Here is a 21,828-nt window from a genome sequence, read left to right as displayed (position 1 = left end):
CTCTATGCTCTCTTCCCCAAAACAACTAATCAGCTTTCCCCCTAATCTGACTCTGTTAATTTGTAAAGTCAGACCTTTCTAGGACACTGAACTTATAAGTTGATACTGCCTTTCTCCTCTCCTTATGTCTTTTGAATAATTTACTTTAAAGTAATGTCCTTTTTGTATAGACATAAGAAGACAATATTATGCCTTTTTAACTTGGGATTTAATTGGCCTTAAATATTATTCCCTCCCGGGCATCTGCTTTCTCGACTTAAGCCTCAGTTGCCCTCAGTTCCTAGCACCCCAAAAGCAGGGCCCCAACGAGGGATGGGATGGACCCAGGGCAAGCGGTGAGTTATATGCTACCCTGGCATCGAGATGGGTCTGGCCAAAGTGCCTAATTCTTTTTTTTTTTTTTTAAATTTTTTATTGTGGAAAGTTACAAAGTTACAAAGTTTTCAGGTTTAAATCTCAGTTATACAATGCTCAAATACCCATCCCTTAACCAGTGCTCATATTCCACCACCAAGAATCCCAGTATAGCTCCACCCCGCCCCCTCACACCCCAAACCCCCCCACGCCCCTAGCCCCCCCACCCTAAGCCCCCCCCCCCGCCTGTGTAACTAATAAATTTCACTTTACTTTCACTTTGATTGCATACAATATTTCAACAAAACTCACTATTATTGTTTGGAGAGTCTCTCCCCTAAAGTCAGACCTGCTGAAAAGGAAGCATTAGATAATTTGTTTTCCATTGCTGAGGATGAAGAGGTATGAGGTCGAGTGACTACACTTAGCAGCCTCTCAGTTTTGGGTTTCTGTAATTTAGTATTTTAGTAACTAAGTCCAGAGAGATATCTGCCAGAAGTTGCATCGTTGCCAACTTGTACTTCTCAGTTACATTATATTCCACATATGAGTGCAATCTTTCTATGTCTGTCTCTTTCTTTCTGACTCATTTCACTCAACATACTTTCCATATTGATCCACTTGTATGCAAATTTCATGACTTCATGTTTCCTGACAGCTACATAGTATTCCATTGTGTAAATATACCAGAGTTTCTTTAGCCAATCATCTGTTAAAGTGCCTAATTCTTAACTATAAGTTAAGAGCTTGATCATGGACAAATGCAGTCATGATCCAAAAGTAATGACGAGACTAGGACCCTGCTAGGGTAGGAAAGACTAATCTGGCCTGAGCACTGTAGTCTGAGATCGAGATGGCCCCAGGAGAGCAATTCTATAAGCTTAATGCATTTCTTATTGTGTCCATACAAAATGATTAATATTATGAATGCTTATATGTTTGCTGGAAAAGAAGAGGAGAAACACACTCATGGGACTCTGCCCTTGGGTGGATCCTCCTGCTGAAAAAGAATCAGTCCTAGGAGAAGCATCCCCTGAGGGAAAGGAAACTTACCCCTATTGATTGTGACCACACCTATGTGTATGCCCCAACCCCCACATGCTGGGGGGATTTAACTAGGCTGTAAGAGTGGGTTGGGAGGCAAGATCCAGAGAGAGATCCAGAGCCAGGAGAGAAGCAGAGAGAGGAAATGAAATAAACTGATCGAGCAACCAGTTTGGCCTTCTTCTTTCCATCGCCTGCTCTTGACCAACAGCCACACACAGCGGTTCCAGAGCACAGAACGAGGGCGGTGAGACAGAGCAGCCCGGAGAGCCCATGAGTGCACACACCCGTTGGCGTGCTTTAGTTTTTTACAATACAGGACATTATTATTTGAATGATAAATCTTTCACTGTTGAAAAATAATAGTGAATACTTCACAATCTTATTTTTAAGGCATTAAGGCACAATTTTCTATTATGTACTTATGGTGATATAATTATTACAATAGAATCAGCTAACATTAATCTCATATAAATAAATATAAAATAAAGAAATAAAAAATATATATGATGGGAACAGTGAGAGTTTGTTATCTAAATAATATTCATATGTTATATGAGTAGTATTAACTATATTCATGTTTGTACATGTAATGCCTATTAAACCAAATTAATTATTATATTATAACTAGAGTTTTGTATGCTCTTCCGATTAGCCCCATCCTCTCCTGATGTAAGCACAATTTGATATTTTTTGAAGTTTACTTTTTTGTGTTAGATCATGTAGTACTTATCTTCCTATGATGAAACTCAGTGAAAATGCCTAAGACTTATCTATCAGTGACTTTGTATATCATGACTCTTTAATTAAATAAAAAATTGAAAATGAAAAGAAAATGAACTAACTTTCAATAAATTCAAATATTAGAGAACATCTGCCTTGTGAATCACAATATATTTTCCTAAGAGTTATTTTTTCTAGATTCCAAATATAATTTACATCACATAGTAATTTTCTTTCTGTCAGTTGTTTTTAAATTTTTTTTTTTTTTTTTTTTTTGCTTTTTGGGTCACACCTGGCGATGCACAGGGGTTACTCCTGGCTCTGCACTCAGGAATTACCCCTGGCGGTGCTCAGGGGACCATATGGGATGCTGGGATTCGAACCCGGGTCGGCCGCGTGCAAGGCAAACGCCCTACCCGCTGTGCTATCTCTCCAGCCCCTGTTTTTAAATATTATGTACAACTTTTATCTATATTGTTGCAAATGTTATGCTTTCCTCATTTTCCCATACTACTTCATTTTTCTGATTATAAAATATTAGCAATATAAATTGATATATGTTTATGTTCTTTAGATATATTACATTTTTTTTTACTTGCTTATCCATCAGTTGACAAGGTTGTTTCAATGTCTTTTAAAATATTTATTTATTTATTTATTTATTTTGGTTTTGGAGCCACACCCAGCAATGCTTAGGGGTTAAGCATGGCTCTAATCTCAGGAATTACTCCTGGCAGTATTCAAAGGACCATATGGGATACCTGTGATTGAACTCTGGTGGACTGCGAACTCTGCCCTATCTGCTGTATCTCTCCAGCCCTAGTTGTTTCAATGTCTTGCCTATTCTGAAAGAATGATGAAAGTAATCTAAATTTGAATAGATGAACAGGACACAGAGAGATAGTACAACATGCAAGACTCTTTCCTTATAGAGTTGATCTGGTTTCAATCCATGGCACCACATATGGTCCCTTAGAGCACTTCTAGATTTGGACCATGAGCAGAGTTAAGAATAAGTCCTGGTCACAGCCAGATGTGTATCAGAATCCTCACCCTTCTCTGCTCTCTGACCCCTCAAAAAAATAAAAAGATGGAAGTGTACTGGGGGAGATTTCTATTGGTCCAGTCTTTGGAAAACAAAATGGACATTCTTCAAAATACTAGAAATTGAGAGGACACTGAGGCAAGTGCAGTGACGATTAGCATTGAGGATCAGCTGGATACTCGAGATCACCATCTTATCCTGCAGTTCAGGATTAGCACTGCCCGTGAAGTGGAAAAAAAGGAGACAGCTGCTAGCCACTCTGGCTTGGCCCTGTCCAGCCTGGGTCCCATATCCTCACCTCTCCATAAGTCACTATGAACATATAAAATTACATGAACTGTAGTCACCTAGCCACACAAAAACACAATAGAAGCAACTTCAAACTGCAAACATCACAATGGGAAAGTAACACAGAACTGCACCAGGCTTAGTGAGTGAAGATTATAGGATTGAAATTTATAGTGAGTAAAGATTGTAGCCTGAAAGATTCAACTAGGAATAATGAACTCTGTAATCTCTCTGATAAAGAATTTAGGGGAGAATTATTAAGGATGTAGAAGGAGCGTATAGAAACAATTAAAAGAATGACAAAGTGATATGAGAGCAGAAATTAAGAAATTACCAACTGAAATGGCAGAACTGAAAAAGTTGGTAGGTAAAATGAAAAACTCACTGGAAGGCCTTAGCAGCAGAGTAACAGTTGTTGAGGACAGTGTAAGTAAGCTCCAAGATAATGTACAGAAAAACACCAGTCAGCAGAGGAAAATGGAGAAAAAATGGAAACAAAAGTGTTTAAATAAGGTGTGGGGAAAAAATAAAATGACAATTCTATCTAAGTTATTTTATAGAATCAAGGCAATCCCTATCCAAAATCTAATAGCATTCTTCCGGATCTAGAAAAGTCAATAATAACGTTTTTATGGAATCAGAAAAGACCACAAATAGCCAAAGCCATATTAACAAATAAGAAATTGGAAGGTATTTAATGACTGAATTTGGAACAGTATTATAAAACTAAAGTATTCAAAACTGCATGGTACTGGAATAAAGACAGGGTCAGAATCAAACACTTAGTGATAAAATCCCATATACATGGACTGTCAGTTTTCTTTCTTTTTTTAAATTTTATTTTCATAAGTCTGTTCACATTAATTGGTTACATTCAATATTTCAACACCAATTCTACCACTATTACACCTTCCCACCACCATTATTTTGAAACTTCTCACCACCATTCAAGCCTGCCTGCCAGGAGCAGATGCTAGATAATTTATTTACTGTTGCTTATTATGAATATCATGAGAAGTTGCATGGCCTCTTTTGGATTCTAAAATTGTAAATGGTTGGGATCCCTGTAGGGAGTTAATCTACTTTGAGATTCATTTGGGAGTCTCTGGATCAAGGTCATTGATATGCTGAGATGGGGTCCGGAGGCAGATAGTGGGCGTGACAGCCAGGACCCCAAGTGGGTTGGGAAAATGGGAAGGAACAGCCCATCTCCACCACCGCCTTATGCCCGGAGTCTCAGTCCTTAAGCCCACATACCTGGGTTTTGCTTCTTGAAATTTGTGGCCACCAGGGTTTCATCTGGAGGGAGCGGAGGGGGCACACCTGCTCCATCTGAGGTGCCCCAGTGGAACTGACTTGGTCTGGGGTCTGGCGAGGTCTCTGGTGAGCTGTTGTCTCCTGGAATTCACTGCTGTGTTTCTGGATCAAGGCTTTTGATGGGTTGAGATAGAGCCCGGAGTTCAATTTTCTTTCTTTTTTTATTTTTTGTTATTTATTTTTTAATGAATCATCATGAGATAGTTACAGACTTACAAACTTTTGTGATTATGTTTCAGTCACGGCATGGAAGCTGGAGCTCAATTTTCTATAAGGAAGCTGAGAACATAAAATGGAGTAAAAATAGCCTCTTCAATAAATGGTGCTGAGAAAACTGTATAACTTTGTGTAAGATTAAAACTGTATTTTTATCTTAAACCTCACACAAAAGTCAATTCAAAGTGTATCAAAGATGTTGAAACACGACCAGAAATACATTGAGGAAAATATAGGCATAACACTTCAAGATTTGCACCTCAAAATCACCTTTAATGATCTGATACCGCTAACAAAGGCAACAAAATTAAAAATAAACAGTAGAGTACATAAAGTCAAAGAAATGTGGACTAAAAGTCAGTAAACTGAGTAGAAAGATATTTATATTCAGCATATCAGATAATGTTTTGATTTCCCAGATACATAAATTACTCACAATGATCAACAAAAAAGTACAAAAATTGTATTTAAAAATGGGGAGTGGTGGGGCTGGAGCAATAGCACAGCGGGTAGGGCGTTTGCCTTGCACGCGGCCGACCCGGGTTCGAATCCCAGCATCCCATATGGTTCCCTGAGCACCGCCAGGGGTGATTCCTGAGTGCATGAGCCAGGAGTAACCCCTGTGCATCGCCAGGTGTGACCCAAAAAGAAAAAAAATGGGGAGTGGAAATAAATAGACACCTCACAAAGGAAGACAGGCAGACCATAAGTAGGCACATAGAAAAATGCTCAGTATAATTTATTATCAGAGAAATCCTAATCAACAAAACAATAAGATACCATCTCACCCCAGTAAGAATGGCTCCAATCAAAATAATATGAATAATCTGTTGGTGAAAATGTGGTGAAAAAGAAACTCTATCCTCCACTAGTGGTAATGTTGTTTGGTACAACCTCTGTGGAAAACAGTATGGAGAAATATCAGTAAATTTAGAACTGATCTGCCATATGACCCAGAAATGCCAGTTTTGGGTATCTTCCCAGTACATAAAAACACTCTCTCAAAAAGACTTATGCACACTATTATTCATTGCTGCACTCAACACAATAGCTAAGATATGGAATCAACCTAGGTGTCCAATGGCAGATGAATGAATTATAAAGATGTAGTATATATACACAACAGAGTACCATGGAGCTGCAAGGAATGATGAAATCATGCGATCTGTTTCAATCTGGTTGGAACAGAAAGATACCGTGTTTAGTGAAGAAAGCCAAATAAAGAAAGACAAACACAGGATGACCACACTTATCTGTGGTATATAGAATGCTGGATGAAGAAATTTATTGTAGTGAAAATAGGGATTGTCCCTGACTCCAGTATTTAGAGTGAAGTACAGAAAACGAAAGAAATAATCTAAGCAACAAGAGAATGGGACATAATAATAGAACAGGCATCACTGCTTCATTTATATTTGTGACAGATTAGTGGTAGGGCAATATATACAAAACACAGACTCAGCAACACTGAAAACATGAGCTGCAATCACTGGAACTTTGTAATGTGCCTGTCAATTGACAAATGAGAAATGGGGCAGATTTGGGGGGTAGTGATTGAATATGGATATAATGGTGGAGGGAAACTGACATTGATATTGGAATTGGTGTTGAAATATTAGTTGCCTAAATCTAAACAATTAACAACTTTGTAAATTTCCATTCTTTGTTTAAATTTAAATTATTTAAAAAATTTTTAAAAAGGGATAAAAAAGACAAGTCCCACCAACATGTGAAATTCCTGCAGAAAGTTGGTTGATAAGTTAATTTAATGTCAATGGCTAAATTAAGAGAAATTGAGTGGGAAAATATAATAGAAAATTGAACCCAAGACTCTGCTGCCAGCAAGAAACACATTTAAATAGTCAGAAAAAAACACATTCAAAGTTGAAGGATGAAATGCAATTTTTCAAGCAAACACCTCAAAAAGATAGGATAGCCAAAATAGAATTAGACAACGTAGACTCCAGAAAGGAAGAAGTGACTTGCATAAATAATTTAATTGCAAACTTAAAATACTGGAAAATGGTCAGCAAAAGGGGTCCAAAGCAAGCAGGAGGAAGGAAATAAATACATCTTATAGCAGAAATTAATGAACTAATATAGAAAACAATCCAAAGAACAATAAAACCAAGAAATGGTTCTTTGAACAAATAAAAAAAATTGATAAATCACTAGCAACGCTCACAAAGAGGGAAAGAACACTAATAAACTGAATCAGAAATGAAAGAGGAGATATTTCAATAGACATCACAGAAGTGTAAAGCATAAGAAATTTGAGAATTTTTATGCCATGAAACACAAGAACCTAGATGAAATGGATACATTCCTGGATTCCTATAGCCTCCCGAGCCGAACTAGGATGGTTTGGAATACAAAGCTGGCCTATCACTATCAAGGAAATTGAAATGGTTATCAAAATTCTTCCTCAAAGCAAAGTCCAAGCCCTGATGGATTCACTAGTTAGTTCCTTCAGACCCGCAAAGAGACCCTATTTCCAATACTGTTTATGCTCTTCCAGTAAATCGAAGTAACAGAAATACTCCCAAACAGTTTCTATATATCACTTGTATCACTTGTCATCCTGTTGATCTTCGATTTGCTTGAGCAGGTGCCAGTAACGTCTCCATACATCCCTTTCACCAGCTAGTGTAGCCCAATGGTGAGTTCCTATGAAACAAACTTAACCTTGATAGCAAAAGCAGAGACTACACCAAAGAAGAGAACCACATAGTTAGCCACATAGTTAAGTCACTACAACATATCCTTATGACAACTACCACACCAAAACAGTACTGTTAGGGGTGGCAGATCTCTGCCCGGGGGAGGCTTGGAGAAACAAAAGAACAAAACCAAGACAACTCTTTCTGCAAACGCGAGGTTTATTCAAGCCAAGATAGCTATATCGGGACCTTCAACTGTGCCAAGGCCCCGAACTCAAAAAGTGAGCTGTTTTTATACCCTTTTGGGGGAAAAAGGAAAATCACCCATATTGCAGCAAAGGGAATCACACCTTATTGGATCGAAGGGAAATCACACCTATAGATCAAAGGGGATCACAGATAGGTCGCTTCATTTGCATATCTCAACATTTGTTGACTGTTAACTATTTCCCTGCAAATGTTTGCTTACAGTTCCTAGGGCAGTTTGTTGGCCCATCTGGTGACAGTTTCCTGCCCAGCAGTAGGTAGGTCTTTCAAAGCAGCCAAGCATTTACAAAGGCACATTTAACCCTTAACCTGCCCTCCTCTTCAGTACTTTATTTTGTAAATCTTGACCCACTATTACTTCCATGTTTTTTTTCTTTTTTTTCAGCTGTTGAGTGCACAAGGTGAAGAAAAAACTGAGTTAGAAGGGGGTTGCACCTGGAAAATAAATGCTCATAAAAGCAGTAGTAACTAAGACAGCATGGTATTGTATGAAGGACAGAACCTCAGATCAATGCAATAAAGTTGAATATCCAGAGACAGATCCTCAGGTCTATGATAAATTACTCTTTGATAAAGGAGAAAAAAATATGAAATGCAGCAAGTAAACCTTTTCAAATGGTATTTGGAAAATTGCTCAACTATAGGCAGAAAATAAACTTAGACCTCTTTCTCACGTCATTGTGTATTCATAAAATGAGTAGGAAGCCCTTGGCTCTCTCCTGCCTGCATTCTGTGGTCTCAGGCCACTTTCCCACCTGGGACAGCCAATGTCAGGGGTGGACAAAGGAGGAAACGAGGGCCAGGCTGTTTGGTGATCAGCGGCCATTTATTCCATTCTCCCTGTGTGCCTGTTCCAATCTCAATAAACTCCCCATTCCAGTCTCACCCTGTCCTTCATCCCCATCTCATCCTGTCCCCTTTGCTAGACCCTCTGAACTCCCCACTCCAACTGGCTGTTCTGGTCTCTCTTGTCTCTCACCCCTCCAAACCTAGCCTGTAGCAACCACACCCAGGTCTGGTAGCACAGTCAACATATGAAAAGCCCTTCCTGATCTCCTGCAGCCAGGAGATCTGCTCAAGGGTGAAATACCACCTAGGATGTGTTTCTCCCTTCTTCAGTCCAACAATCATTTAAACATTTATCTTAATTTTACTTCTTAATAATATTAGTAATTTTGTATGGACACCATAAGAGATACATTAAGCTTATAGGGTAGCTCTCCAGGGGGCATTGTGCTATAGATCTCAGACTACAGTACTCAGGCTAGATTAGTCTTTCCTAACTCTAGCAGGGTCCTAATCCAGTTGTTACTTTTTGGATCATGACAGAATTTGTCCATGATCATGCTCTTAACTTATAGTTAAGTACTATGGCACCATTTCATTTCCAGAGTAGCTCACAGCTTGCCCTGGGTCCATCCAGTCCCTCATATAGACCTCAGTTGCTAGGAAATAAGGGCAACTGAGGTTTAAGTCAAGAGAACAGATGCCCAGGAGTGAATATTATTCAGAGTAAATTAACTTCCCAAGTTACAAAAGCATAGCATTAACTATCTTCCTGTGTCCATACCAAAAGGACAGTGCTCTGAAATAACTATTTCAAAGGACATAAGGAGAAGAGAAAAGCAATATTTACAAGTTAACAGGGTCTGAGGAGATAAAGGTGATTGACTGGTTGGGGAAACAGAGCACAAAGAAAGAGTTTACAGATAGACACAGAGGAATGGGAATGTCTCGGAAACACTGTGATGGGTGTAACCTAATAAACCTAAGCTCCCTGGGGCATAGCAGAAGGGACAAACCAATATTATCCTATTCAACATGCACAAAAGTAAAATAATAATGGATAAAAGACCTTGATGTCAGACCTGAATCCGTAAAGTACATAATGAAAAACATAAGTAGAGCTTTCCATGACTTTGGAGCTAAATGCCTCTTCAAGGATGAAACAAGTGGAAGCAAAGATGAACAAATGGACCTACATTAAACTAGATAGCTTCTGAGCTTCAAAGGAAACAATGACGAGTATACAAAGACTGTCCATGTAGCACTGTAGCATTGTTGTCCCTGTTGTTCATCGATTTGCTGAGCAGGCACCAGTAACATCTCCATTGTGAGACTTGTTGTTACTGTTTTTGGCATATCAAACACACCATGGGTAGCTTGCCAGGCTCTGCCATGTGGGCAGAATACTCTCAGTAGCTTGCTGGGCTCTCTGAGGGGACAGAGAAATCAAACCTGGGTCGGCCTTGTGCAAGGCAAATGCCCTACCTGCTATGCTATTGCTCCAGTCCATATAATGGGAACTTATTTAACTAACACCCATTCATTAAATGGTTAATATCAAAGATATAGGAGGCACTGGTAGAATTTTACAAACCCAAAAAAATTCAACCCTACCAAAAAATGGAGTGAAAGATAAACAGAAAATTCTTCAAAGAAAAATTAGAAATGACCAAAAGGGTACATTGAAAAAGAAATACTCTATGTCACTAATCATCAAAGAGATGCTAATACAAACATTTATGAGATATCATCTAATGACAGAGAATGGCACACATCAAAAATAACAAGAACAAGCAATACAGGCCCAGATTTGGGAAGAGACACTTATCCATTACTGGTGGGAATTCCAACTGCTGTCGCCTTTGGGGGAAAAAAAAGTATATTCCTCAAAAAACTAGAAATTAAGTTTCCATACAGCCTAGCAATACTGTTCCTAGGAATATATTCTTCGGACCTAAAAATACAATGCAGAAAAGTCATTTGCACTTAATTGAAGCACTAATAACAATTACCAAAATCAGAAAACAATCCAAGTGCTCAAGAAAAATTACTGGATAAAGAAACTATGGTACATCTACACAGTGGAATACTAGTGTCATTACCCAACACCAATGTCCCCAGTTTTCCTCCAGCCCCCCCAGCCTGCCCCTATGACAAATACTTTACTTCTCTCTCTCACTCTCTTTTCCTTTTTTTCCCTTTAGGCACTGTGGTTTGCAATATTGTTACTGAAATGATATCATATATATAATTTTACCTCTTTCAGCACTCAGGTTTTGTCCAGAATGATCATTTCCAATTATTATTGTCATAGTGGTTCTTTCTCTAACCTAATTGCACACCACCACAACTTGTAATAAGTTTTTTACTATGAGCCATTCTTTCTGGACCTTCTACTGTCTTTGGGTGTTATTCTCATACTATGTTTTATTTCTTATATCCCACAAATCAGTATTATCATTGTATGTATGTATGTATGTATGTATCTCTCTCCCACCGACTCATTTCACTCAACATGATACTCTTCATGTCCATCCACATATAAGAAAATGTCATCACTTCACTTTTCCTAATCTGCAATAGTAATCTATTGGTAGAAGGAGTGGACAGTAGTGATGGAACTGGTGTTGGAACATTGTATGCCTAAAACTAAATTATGAGTAATATTGTAGCTTCATAATTCAGTTGATTCAATAAATTTTTTAAAATAGGAAATAGAAAACTTGAAAATGCCAATTAAAAGTAAATATTTTGAAACAGTAATTTAAAATATTTCCAAGAGGAGAGCAACACAGAATGTCCTGACCCTGCTCCAGGCTGTCTTCCGGAGGGCACCTTGGAGAGGGGTAGGTTAAGTTTCCCTCCCCACCCCAAGCAGAACCCCGGCAGCCAAAAACCTCCAGAACCCAACTACCGCCATGCTCAAGGCCACTCTCCACATGCTCAGAGAAGCCTCACTCAAGAGGGAACCAGCAGAAAAACCCGTGACTGAGATCTACAAGCCCACTCGTATTGGGTCTGGGCCTCCTTTCCAGTTTTCCAGTAGCTTGGCAGTCACACAAACAAACTGCCCCCGGTGCCATGTAATCTCATCAACAGCCAAGATCCAGAGACTATAAACTAAAGTTCCCAGAAGAGAGCTACGCAGAGTGTCTTGGAGCTTGCAGCAGCTAATGCTGCCTCTCAATCTCTTATACTCTAGTCCTGTTACGTACTAAAAGTAGCACACATTTGTTTGGTTTTAACATACTTGCTTGTATTCTCTTACTGTAGCACTGTCGTCCAGTTCTTGATCGATTTGCTTGAGCGGGCACCAGTAACGTCTCCATTGTTAGACTTGTTGTTACTGTTTTTTGGCATATTGAATACACCATGGGTAGCTTGCCGGGCTCTCTGCACATCAAAAAAATGTGCAGAAGAAATTGATGTCGGTGGGCCTATGGGTGGCTTATGTGAAGAGGGAAGGAGAAAGATGATCACTCTCTCCCCATCCGCCTCTGCAACCCGGGACCCTGGATTACTGGGTTCTTGTGTCGACTCGCAGAAAAGAATTTCAGTAGTAAAGCAGTGAACTAAAACAGATTTTATTTGAAGAATTTTAGGAGGAAGAGAAGGTGGGAGAGAGTGGAGACTAACGTGCTCAAGAGAGAACCCGGGCTTCTCCAAGGGCGGAGAGAGCCCCAATACACATCCCAGCATTAGACATGAAAGCATGAAAGCACAAATCTCAAGAGGGGAGATGTGGGGGCCACAGTGCTCAGCCACGTGGGTGCAAGCAGCACATGGGCTGGGGCAGCATATGAGTGCCCTTCTTTTGTTCAAGATGGCTTGTATAGGGTTTCTCCACCCCCAAGTGGGGCTTCTACCTAGGTAAAAGTCCACTGCTAAGGAGGTTGCCAAGGGGGATAGGGTCCAGAGTGGTGATGGTCTTCTTTGAAATTCTTTTCCCGGTCTTTTGTTTCTGCTGGAGCTCCTCCGGATCTGTTGCTGATGATAAGTGAGGGTCTTATCAGGCCTTAGCTCCTGTTTTCTGCAATGTTGGCTTTTGTATCTGCAGGTTTATTACTTCCTAGGAAATTTACTGCCATTGCCTTGGAAGGGGACATTCCCCATCCACCTGCCTACAACAAAATCAACAGAAACTTCCTCAAAGAAGAAATACAAATGGCAAAAAGGCACATGAAAAAGTACTCTAGAGGTGTCCCGGTGGCATGGCAGCAGGGAAAGACACTTTCTGGGGTTCAGGAAGTTTTGACCAGGACCCTACTGTAATAGTAGCTACTATTGCCTGCTAATGTCTAGCTACTGCCACAAGTGGGCATGACTTTGAGAGCCAGTGGCTGCTCATGAAGCTGCCAGTTAATTTCCCACACCATATCCTGTTTGGGGAAAGAAAAGCCCATCATACACCATCTCCCCCAGATCCCTCCCTGGCAGTGAAAAGGTGACACTGATAGTGTATTAGAAAGAAGCACCTTCAGACTACCACAGGCATCATGGGGAAACAGCACAGAACTCCAACACGAGGACTGAATGAAGAAATAAGCCCCAAAGCCTCAACAAAGAATGCCAACATAAAAAAAAAACCTCTCTGATAAAGAATTCAGAGACAAAATTGTGAGGAAGTTAAATGACCTCTAAGAAACAGTAAAATAGACAGTAAAATGCAAGAGGAAAGGAGAGAAGAAATAAGAAAACTGCAAACAGAAATGGCATTAATTTAACATTTTGTAGGTGAAATAAAAACCTCAATAGATGCTCTCGGCAATGGAGCAGCAATAGCTAAAGACAGAAACAGTGAGCTTGAGGATGAGAAGAAGAAAACATCAAGGTAACAGCAAAAGATGTGAAAAGTCCTCAAAATAACTCAAGGGCAAAGTAGAAGTCAGGGATGAATTCAAGAGGAACAACGTAAGAACCATCAGAGGGATGCCAGAGGAACAGGGAGCTAACCCCACTATGGTAGTTAAAGACAGCATTGTGAAAAGTTCCCAGAGCCAGAGAATGCAGGCATCCAGATCCAAGAAGCCCAAGGGCACCAGCTAAAAGAGACCCTAATACAAAGACTCCAAGACATATACTAATCACAATGACTAACACCATAGATAGAGATACAATACTAAAAACAGCAAGATCAGAAGGGGAAATTCCATACAAAGAAGTGTCCCTTAGATTTACAGCAGACCTATCAATGAGACCCTCCAAGTCTGAAGACAATGGTGGGATATAGTTAAAAAACGTAACGAAATAAAGGCTTAACCAGGAATATTTTACTGGTAGAATCTCACTCAGATTTCAAGGAATGATACACGAATTCATGGATAAATAATTACTCAGGAACTTTATAGACCAATTTTGAGAGAAAAACCCAAGACAAACACTATAAGCACAATAATATTCTAAAGAAAAATGGTATAAAACACCATTACAATAATCTCTCCATGTTAATGGTATAAACACACCAATTAAAAAACAGTGAGGGGATGGGGCTGGAGAGATAGCACAGCGGATAGGGTGTTTGCCTTGCACACGGCTGACCGGGGTTCGATTCCCAGCATCCCATATGGTCCCCCAAGCACCACCAGGAGTAATTCCTGAGTGCAAAGACCTCAGTGTAACCCCTGAGCATCCCCGGGTGTGACCCAAAAAGCAAAAAAAAAAAAAACAGTGAGGGGAATGGATAAAAAATTAAATCCAGCATTCTACTGGCTACAAGAAATACATTTGAATAGTCAGAGAAAACATAGACTCACAGTCAAAGACTGGACAAAAATTCCTCAAGTAAAAAATTCCTTCAAAATGGCTGAGTGCCATGTTAGTATCCAACCTCATAGATTTCAGGCTGAAAAGGGTTGCAAGAGACAGCAAAGGTCATTTCTTAATAATCAAAAGTTATTCCAAGTGCCCCCAAATAGATAACTAGTTAAAGAAACTTTGGTACATCTACACAATGGAATACTATGCAGCTGTTAGAAAAGATGAAGTCATACAATTTGCATATAAATGGATCAACATGGAAAGTATCATGTTAAGTGAAATGAGTCTTAAAGAGAGGGAGAGACATAGAAAGATTGCACTCTTCTGTGGCATATAAAGTAACAGAATGGGAGACTAACACCCAAGAATAGTAGAGATAAGGACCAGGAGGTTTACTCCATGGCTTGGAAGCCAGCCTCAAATGCTGGGGGAAAAGGCAGCTCATATAGAGAAGGGAACATCAAGTAAAGGGTATTTGGAGGACAAGCTCAGGTTGGGAGATGCGAACCGAATGTAGACTACAGGTAGAACACAATGGCCACTCAATGCTTCTAGTGCAAACTACAACACCCAAAAGGAAAGGGAGAACAAAAGGGAATGCCCTGCCACAGAGACTGGGTTGCGGGGAGGGGTTGGGATGCTGGGTGGGATATTGGGATCATTGGTGATGGAGAATGCACACTGGTAGAGGGATGGCTACTCGGTTATTGTATAATTGAAATGCAAGAACAAAAGTTTGTAAGTCAGTAACTTTACCCCATGGTGATCCACTAATAGAAAAAATAATCAAGGGTTATGTACATCACGAAGAAATTACATACCTAAACCTGTATGCACCAAATGAGGGACAAGCAAAATATTTTTTATAAAACCTGCTACTAGAGCTCAAGGACAACAATTATAGCAACACAATAGTAGTTGGAGACTTCAACATTGCCTTGACACCTCTTTATGGATAAACAAGACCAAGGAAATACTGGCTTTGAGGGATGAAATGGAAAAGAAATGGTGAGTAGATATATACAGGGATTTTAATCCACTAAGAACTGAATATACATTCTTCTACAGTGTACAATGGGATTTTCTCCAAGATAGACCACATGCTGGACCACAAAATATCCCTCCATAAAATTAAGAGGATAGAAATTGCATCAACTATCTTTTCAGACAGACAGTAGAAGTTAATCACACACAGAAACAAAGAATCAAATACAACTCCTGGAAATTTAACTGCTTGCAACTAAACAATCAATAGAGAGGAAATCAAAATATTCCTGGAATAAAATGAGAAGAAGGACACAAGCTACCAAAACTTATAGAATACAGCAAAATCAGTGTTAAGAGGGAAGTTTGTATCTTTGCAAGCATACCTCAGGAAGGAAGAAAGGACTCACATAATTTACTTGACTTCACAACTTAGGATCTTGAAATGTGAACAACAAAATTCGTCCAAACCAGGCAGGAGCAAGGGAATAATAAAACACAGATCAGAAATAAACAAGTGCAATGTTCACCCCCCCCCCACCATTCAAATGATCAAATAAAACCAAGCATTGATTCTTCGAATAAATACACAGATTGATAAACCACTAGGAAGACTCACAAAGAAGGAGAGAGAACACTAATAAACCAAATCAGAAATGAAAGGGCATCACAACAGAAAGCACAGAAATTCAAAGGATCATCAGTGATCACTCTGATAGTCTTTATGCTGTGAAACAGGTGAATCTAGATGAAATGGATGAATTCCTGGATTCCTATAACCTCCCAAGGATGAACCAAGAGATTTTGAATACCTGAATAGACCTATCACCATTGAAGAAATTGAAATGCTATTCAAAAGTCTTCGCAAAAGCAAAAGCCCAGGCCCAGATTGATTCACTACTAAATTTTTTCAAAGCTTTAAAGAGAACCTACTGCCCATCTTATTCAAGAATTTCCAGGAAATTGAAGAAATGTAAACACTCCCAAACAGTTTTTATGAGGCACATATCACTCTGATACCCAAAACAAACTGAGACAGCACAAAAAAAGAAAACTAGAGACTTACATCCCTCATGAAAACAGAAGCAAAGATTCTCAACAAAATACTAACAAATAGTGTCCAACAACTCATCAAACAAATCATACACCATGACTAAGTAGGATTCAGAATGGTTATTCAAGAATTGTTAAATATTTGGAGCTGGAACAGTGGGTAGGGCATTTGCCTTGCACGTGGCCGACCCAGGTTCGATTACCAGCATCCAATATGGTCCCCTGAGCACCGCTGGGAGTGATTCCTGAGTGCAGAGTCAGGAGTAACCCCTGTGCATCGCCGGGTGTGACGTAAAGAGCCAAAAAATAAAAGCAAAAACAAACAAAAAAAGAATTGTTAAACATTTGTAAGTCAATCAACATAAAATACCACATCAATAAAATTTAAAAACACCCGTATGTTCATATCACTAGATGGCAGAGAAAGCATTTGACAAGATCCAGAACCCATTCATGATAAAAACTTTCAACAATGGGTCTGGAGCAATAGCAGAGCGGGCAGTGTGTTTGCCTTGCACGCAGCCGACCCGAGTTCGATTTCCAGCATCCCACCTGGTCCCCCAAGCAATGCCAGGAGTTATTCCTGAGTGCATTGCTAGGTGTGACCCAAAAAGCAAAAAAGCAAAAAAAACAAAAAAACAAAAAACTTTCAACAAAATGTGAGTTGAAGGAATTTTCCTTAATTTAGTCAAAGCCATTTACCACAAACCCACAGTGAGCATTATACTCAATGGGGAAAAACGAAAAGAGTTACCCCAAAGATCAGTCTATAAACAAGGTTGCCCATTCTCAGCATTCCTATTCAATATAGTCATGATGTAAGTACCTGCTACAGCAGTTAGGCAAGAAGAAGATATCAGAGGAACCCAGATAGGAAAGGAAGAAGTCAAGTTTCCACTATTTGGAGATGACATGATGCTATACTTAGAAAATCCCAAAGAATCTACAAAAAAAACTTCTAGAAACAATCAATTTGTATAGTAAAGTGGCAGGTTACAAAATCAGTACTACACATTTCATGGGTTTCCTAGATAGAAATAATGAAAGAGAAGAAAGAGATATTAGAAAACTATCTCGTTCACAATCGTCGTCAGAAAATCAAGTACCTCGGAATCAGCTTAACTAAAGAAGTGAAGGACCCATACAAAGAAAAGTACATAACACTATTTCAAGACGTAAAAGAGGACATGTGGAAATGAGAACACAACCTCCTGCTTATGGGCTGGGAGGATTAACATTGTCAGAATGGCAATAATACCCAAAGCATAATACAGATTCAATTAAGTCCCTTGAAGGATATCAATAACATATTTCAAAGAAGAGATGAAACACTCCTTAAATACATATGGAACAATAAACTCCCACAAATCACTGTATCAGTGTATCACTGTCATCCCATTGCTCATTGATTTGCTCGAGCAGGCACCAGTAACGTCTCATTTGTCCCTGTCATGTTCAGAGTCAGGGGAATGAGACCCATTATTGTTAAATTTTTGACATATCGAATATGCCACGGGTACCTTTCCAGGCTCTGCCATACAAGATTATGCATTGCTCTCTTCTGGGAACTTTGTTTTATAGTTTCTGGATCTTGGTCATTGATGAGATTATATGGCGCTGGGGGCAGTTTGTGGGTGTGGCTGCCAAGCTACTGGAAAACTGGGGATCTGGGTGGAGGAGACCCAGTCCCAATCCGAGCAGGCTTGGAATCTCAGCCACGGGTCCCACATACCTGGGTTACTCTGCCAGTTCCTTCATGGGTGAGGCTTGTCTGAGTGTGTGGAGAGTGGCCTTGGGCATGGCTGTGGCTGGGTTCTGGAGGTTTTCAGCAGCTGGGGCTCTGCTTGGGGCAGGGAGGGAAATTCAATCTTCCCCCCTCCAAGGAGCCCCAGTGAAGACAGCCTGTCGTGGGGGGCAGGAGATTCTGCCCCCACAATAGCTAAATTCCTACAAATAGCTAAAGAAATCCTTGGGAACAAAAAGATGGGACATTCACCTTCCCCAAATTCAAACTGTACTACTACTAATTTAAGCACAGATGAATGGAACAAACTTGAATATCCTTGCACTGACACTCAAATGCATGATTCACTTAATCTTTGATAAAGGAGTAAGAAATATGAAGTGTAGCAAGTAAAGCCTCTTCAACAAGTGGTGCTGGGAAAACTGGGCAACTATATGTGAAAAATTGAACTAAAACCTCTTTCTAAAGCCAGGCACAGAAGTCAGATCAAGATGGATATCACATCTGATATTTAATCAGGCCTGAGTCCATAAGGTACCGGGAGGAAAATTTAGTCCAAGCCCTCCTTGACATTGAAGCTAAAAGATCTTCAAAGATGAAACACTACTTAGCAAGCTAGTGGTAGCAAATATAAACAAAAGCAACTACTTTAAACTACCTTCTGCACCTCAAATGAAATGGCGACTGTGATACAAAGACAGCCCACAGAATAGGAAATATTTACCCAATACCTATCAAATAAGGGGTTAATATCAAAGATATATAAGGAACTGTTAAAACTTTATGAGAAAAAAAATCTAACCCCATCAAAAAATGGAGAAAAGAAATGAGCAGAAACTTCCTCAAAGAAGAAATACAAATGGCCAGAAGGCACCTGAAAAAATGCTATACATCACTAACTATTAGGGAGTTGCAAAATCAAAACAAAATGATATATCAATTTATGCCACAGAGACTGGCACACATTCAAAAGAACAAGAACAACTAGTGCTGGTATTGATGCGGGTAGAAAGAGACTTTCACTCATTGTTGGTGAGAATGCCAACTGATCCAGTCTTTTTTGGAAAACAATATGGATATTACTCAGAAAACTACAAATTAAGCTTCCACATGACCACTATTACCACTCCTAGGTATATATCCTGGGGCCCCTCCAAAAAAACCACACACCGCAGAAATGCCATCTGTATTTCTACATACATTGCAGCACTATCCACAATAGCCAGAATCTCGAAACAACCCAGGTGCCCGCAAACAGATGACTGGATAAAGAAACTATGGAACATTTACACAATGGACTACTATGTTAGGAAAATTTAAGTTATGAAATTTGCTTATAATTGTATAGATAAGAAGAGCATCATGCTGAGTGAAATGAGTCAGATGGAGAGGAACGGATATAGAATGACTGCATTCACTTGTGGGATTTGTAAAAATGCTATGAGACTAATATCCAAGGCCAGGGAAAACAGGGGTCAGTGGTTGGAAGCTACCACATGTGTGTGGGGGATGGAGGGCAGTTAGAAAAGAGAAGGGACTAGTATGACAATAAAAGATGGAAATGATCTCTCTGGACAAGAACTGAGTGTTGAAAGTTATGCATAATAACTTTCAATATATGTATTGAAAATCATAATTTCTGAGAGAGAGACAGAAAGAGAAAGAGAGAAAGAAAGAAGAAAAATTCCTGCTATATAGTTGACTGGCAGGAAGGTAACTAGAGACATTGGTGGTGGGAAATGAGCACTGGTGAAGGGATGGGTGTTGGAACACTATATGACAAACCCAATTATGAACAACTTTTCAAGTGTATATCTCACTGTGGTTCAGTAAGTAAGTAAGTAAGTAAGTAAATAAATAAATAAATAAAGTGCTCTACATCACTAATTTGAGCAAATCAATGAACAATGGGACAACAGTGCTACAGTGCTACATCACTAATTATCAGTTACTAAATACCCTCCTTAGACAAGGCAGCACAGTGATGTCAAGACACTGTTCCTCAAGATTGCCATTTCCTGCCCTCCTCCCAGCCTAGTTTGAAGGCTCCATGAAGCAGAGGAGGAAAGGGTACACTGCCAACCACCTGCTTGGCTCACCTAGTCCTAATCCTAAAACACTGAATTAGAGTAGTGGCATTGAGATACTGTTTGTTCTCAATTTCACCTCTTCATATCTTATCATCAGCATATAAAACATCTTAACTCTAGTCACCTAGCCACATGCAACATACAAGAGACACCTCAAGCTGAAAATGTCACAATGGGAAAGTAATGCAGAACCCCACCATGCTTAGTGAGTTAAATGGTAGCCCTGAAGGTTCAAACAGTGATAATGTGCTATACAACCCCTCTCATAAGGGCTTTGGTGAAGAAATGTTGAAAAAGTTTCAGGAACAGCCAGTAAAACACAAGAGTATATAAAGCATGAATGAGAAAACTACAGAAAATAATATAACAAGTCAATGGTAAACAGAAAAAAAAGCTTAGGCAGCCATAATTATACCAGATCAAACAGTATTTATTCTGAAGAGATGTATTAGAAATAAGGATGGACATGCTACTTATTGATTAAGGGAAAATTAGATCAATAAGTACTTTAATTAACATATATGCACCAAATATAGGATCAGCAAAGTTTATTGCTTTTGCTCACAAACCAAAAGAAACATATGAATGGAAACACACAATAGTAGTGAGGGCCTTCAACTCTCCACTGTCATGTCTGGTTAGATCAACTAGACAGAACTTAGTAAAGGCATAAGAGCACTAAATGAAGAACTAGAGGTGTTATGGCTTATGAATAAATACAGGGATTTACATCCTCAAAAAGTCAAGTATACATTCTTCTCCAGTGCACATGGAACATTCCTCAGGATAAATCACATATTAGAACATAAGGCAAACCTACATAAATTTGCAAACATTAAAATTATACCAAGTATCCGATCAGACCACAATGCCATAGAGATATCAATTAATCATAGACGAATATGTAGAGAAACTAACACCCGAGAGTGAACAGTACTCTATTAAATAACAACAGGATAAAAGAAGAAATGAAGGAAGAAATTTTTAAAAAATCATTGAGGATAATGATCATAAAGAAACAAGGCTTCAAAATCTGGATACAGCAAAGCCTATACTTAGAGGGAACACATAGCAATGCAAGCCTATGTTAATTGGTAAAGGAGAAAAAGATAAAATAAACAACCTAAATGCACATTTCAAATATCTAGAGAACAATAAGGAACTAATCCAAACCTATAGAAGGAAACATTGATGAAGAAGCAACAGTTAAATACATCATTGCTGAGAAAAATCCCAGAGGTTAAGATCACATGTACCCAGATCCAGGTGCCAAATCAAAGATATCCAAGTAAAAATACTCCAAGACACGTCCTAATCAGAATGAAAATAAATAAATAAATTAAAAACCATTGATAGAGATAAAATAAGAAACATAGTAGGAAAATAACAAATACCCAAAGGCAACATAAATTCAGAACATGAGAAAAGGTCTTCAGTAGGAAGCATCCCTTGAGAGTGATGGGAGTGGGGAACAGAACAGAGTGGATTACACCACGACAA

This window comes from Sorex araneus, chromosome 2 (assembly GCF_027595985.1).
Source record: "Sorex araneus isolate mSorAra2 chromosome 2, mSorAra2.pri, whole genome shotgun sequence".
Taxonomy (NCBI): domain Eukaryota; kingdom Metazoa; phylum Chordata; class Mammalia; order Eulipotyphla; family Soricidae; genus Sorex; species Sorex araneus.
The sequence above is the reverse complement of the archived record's forward strand: the minus strand, read 5'-3'. Positions refer to the sequence as shown.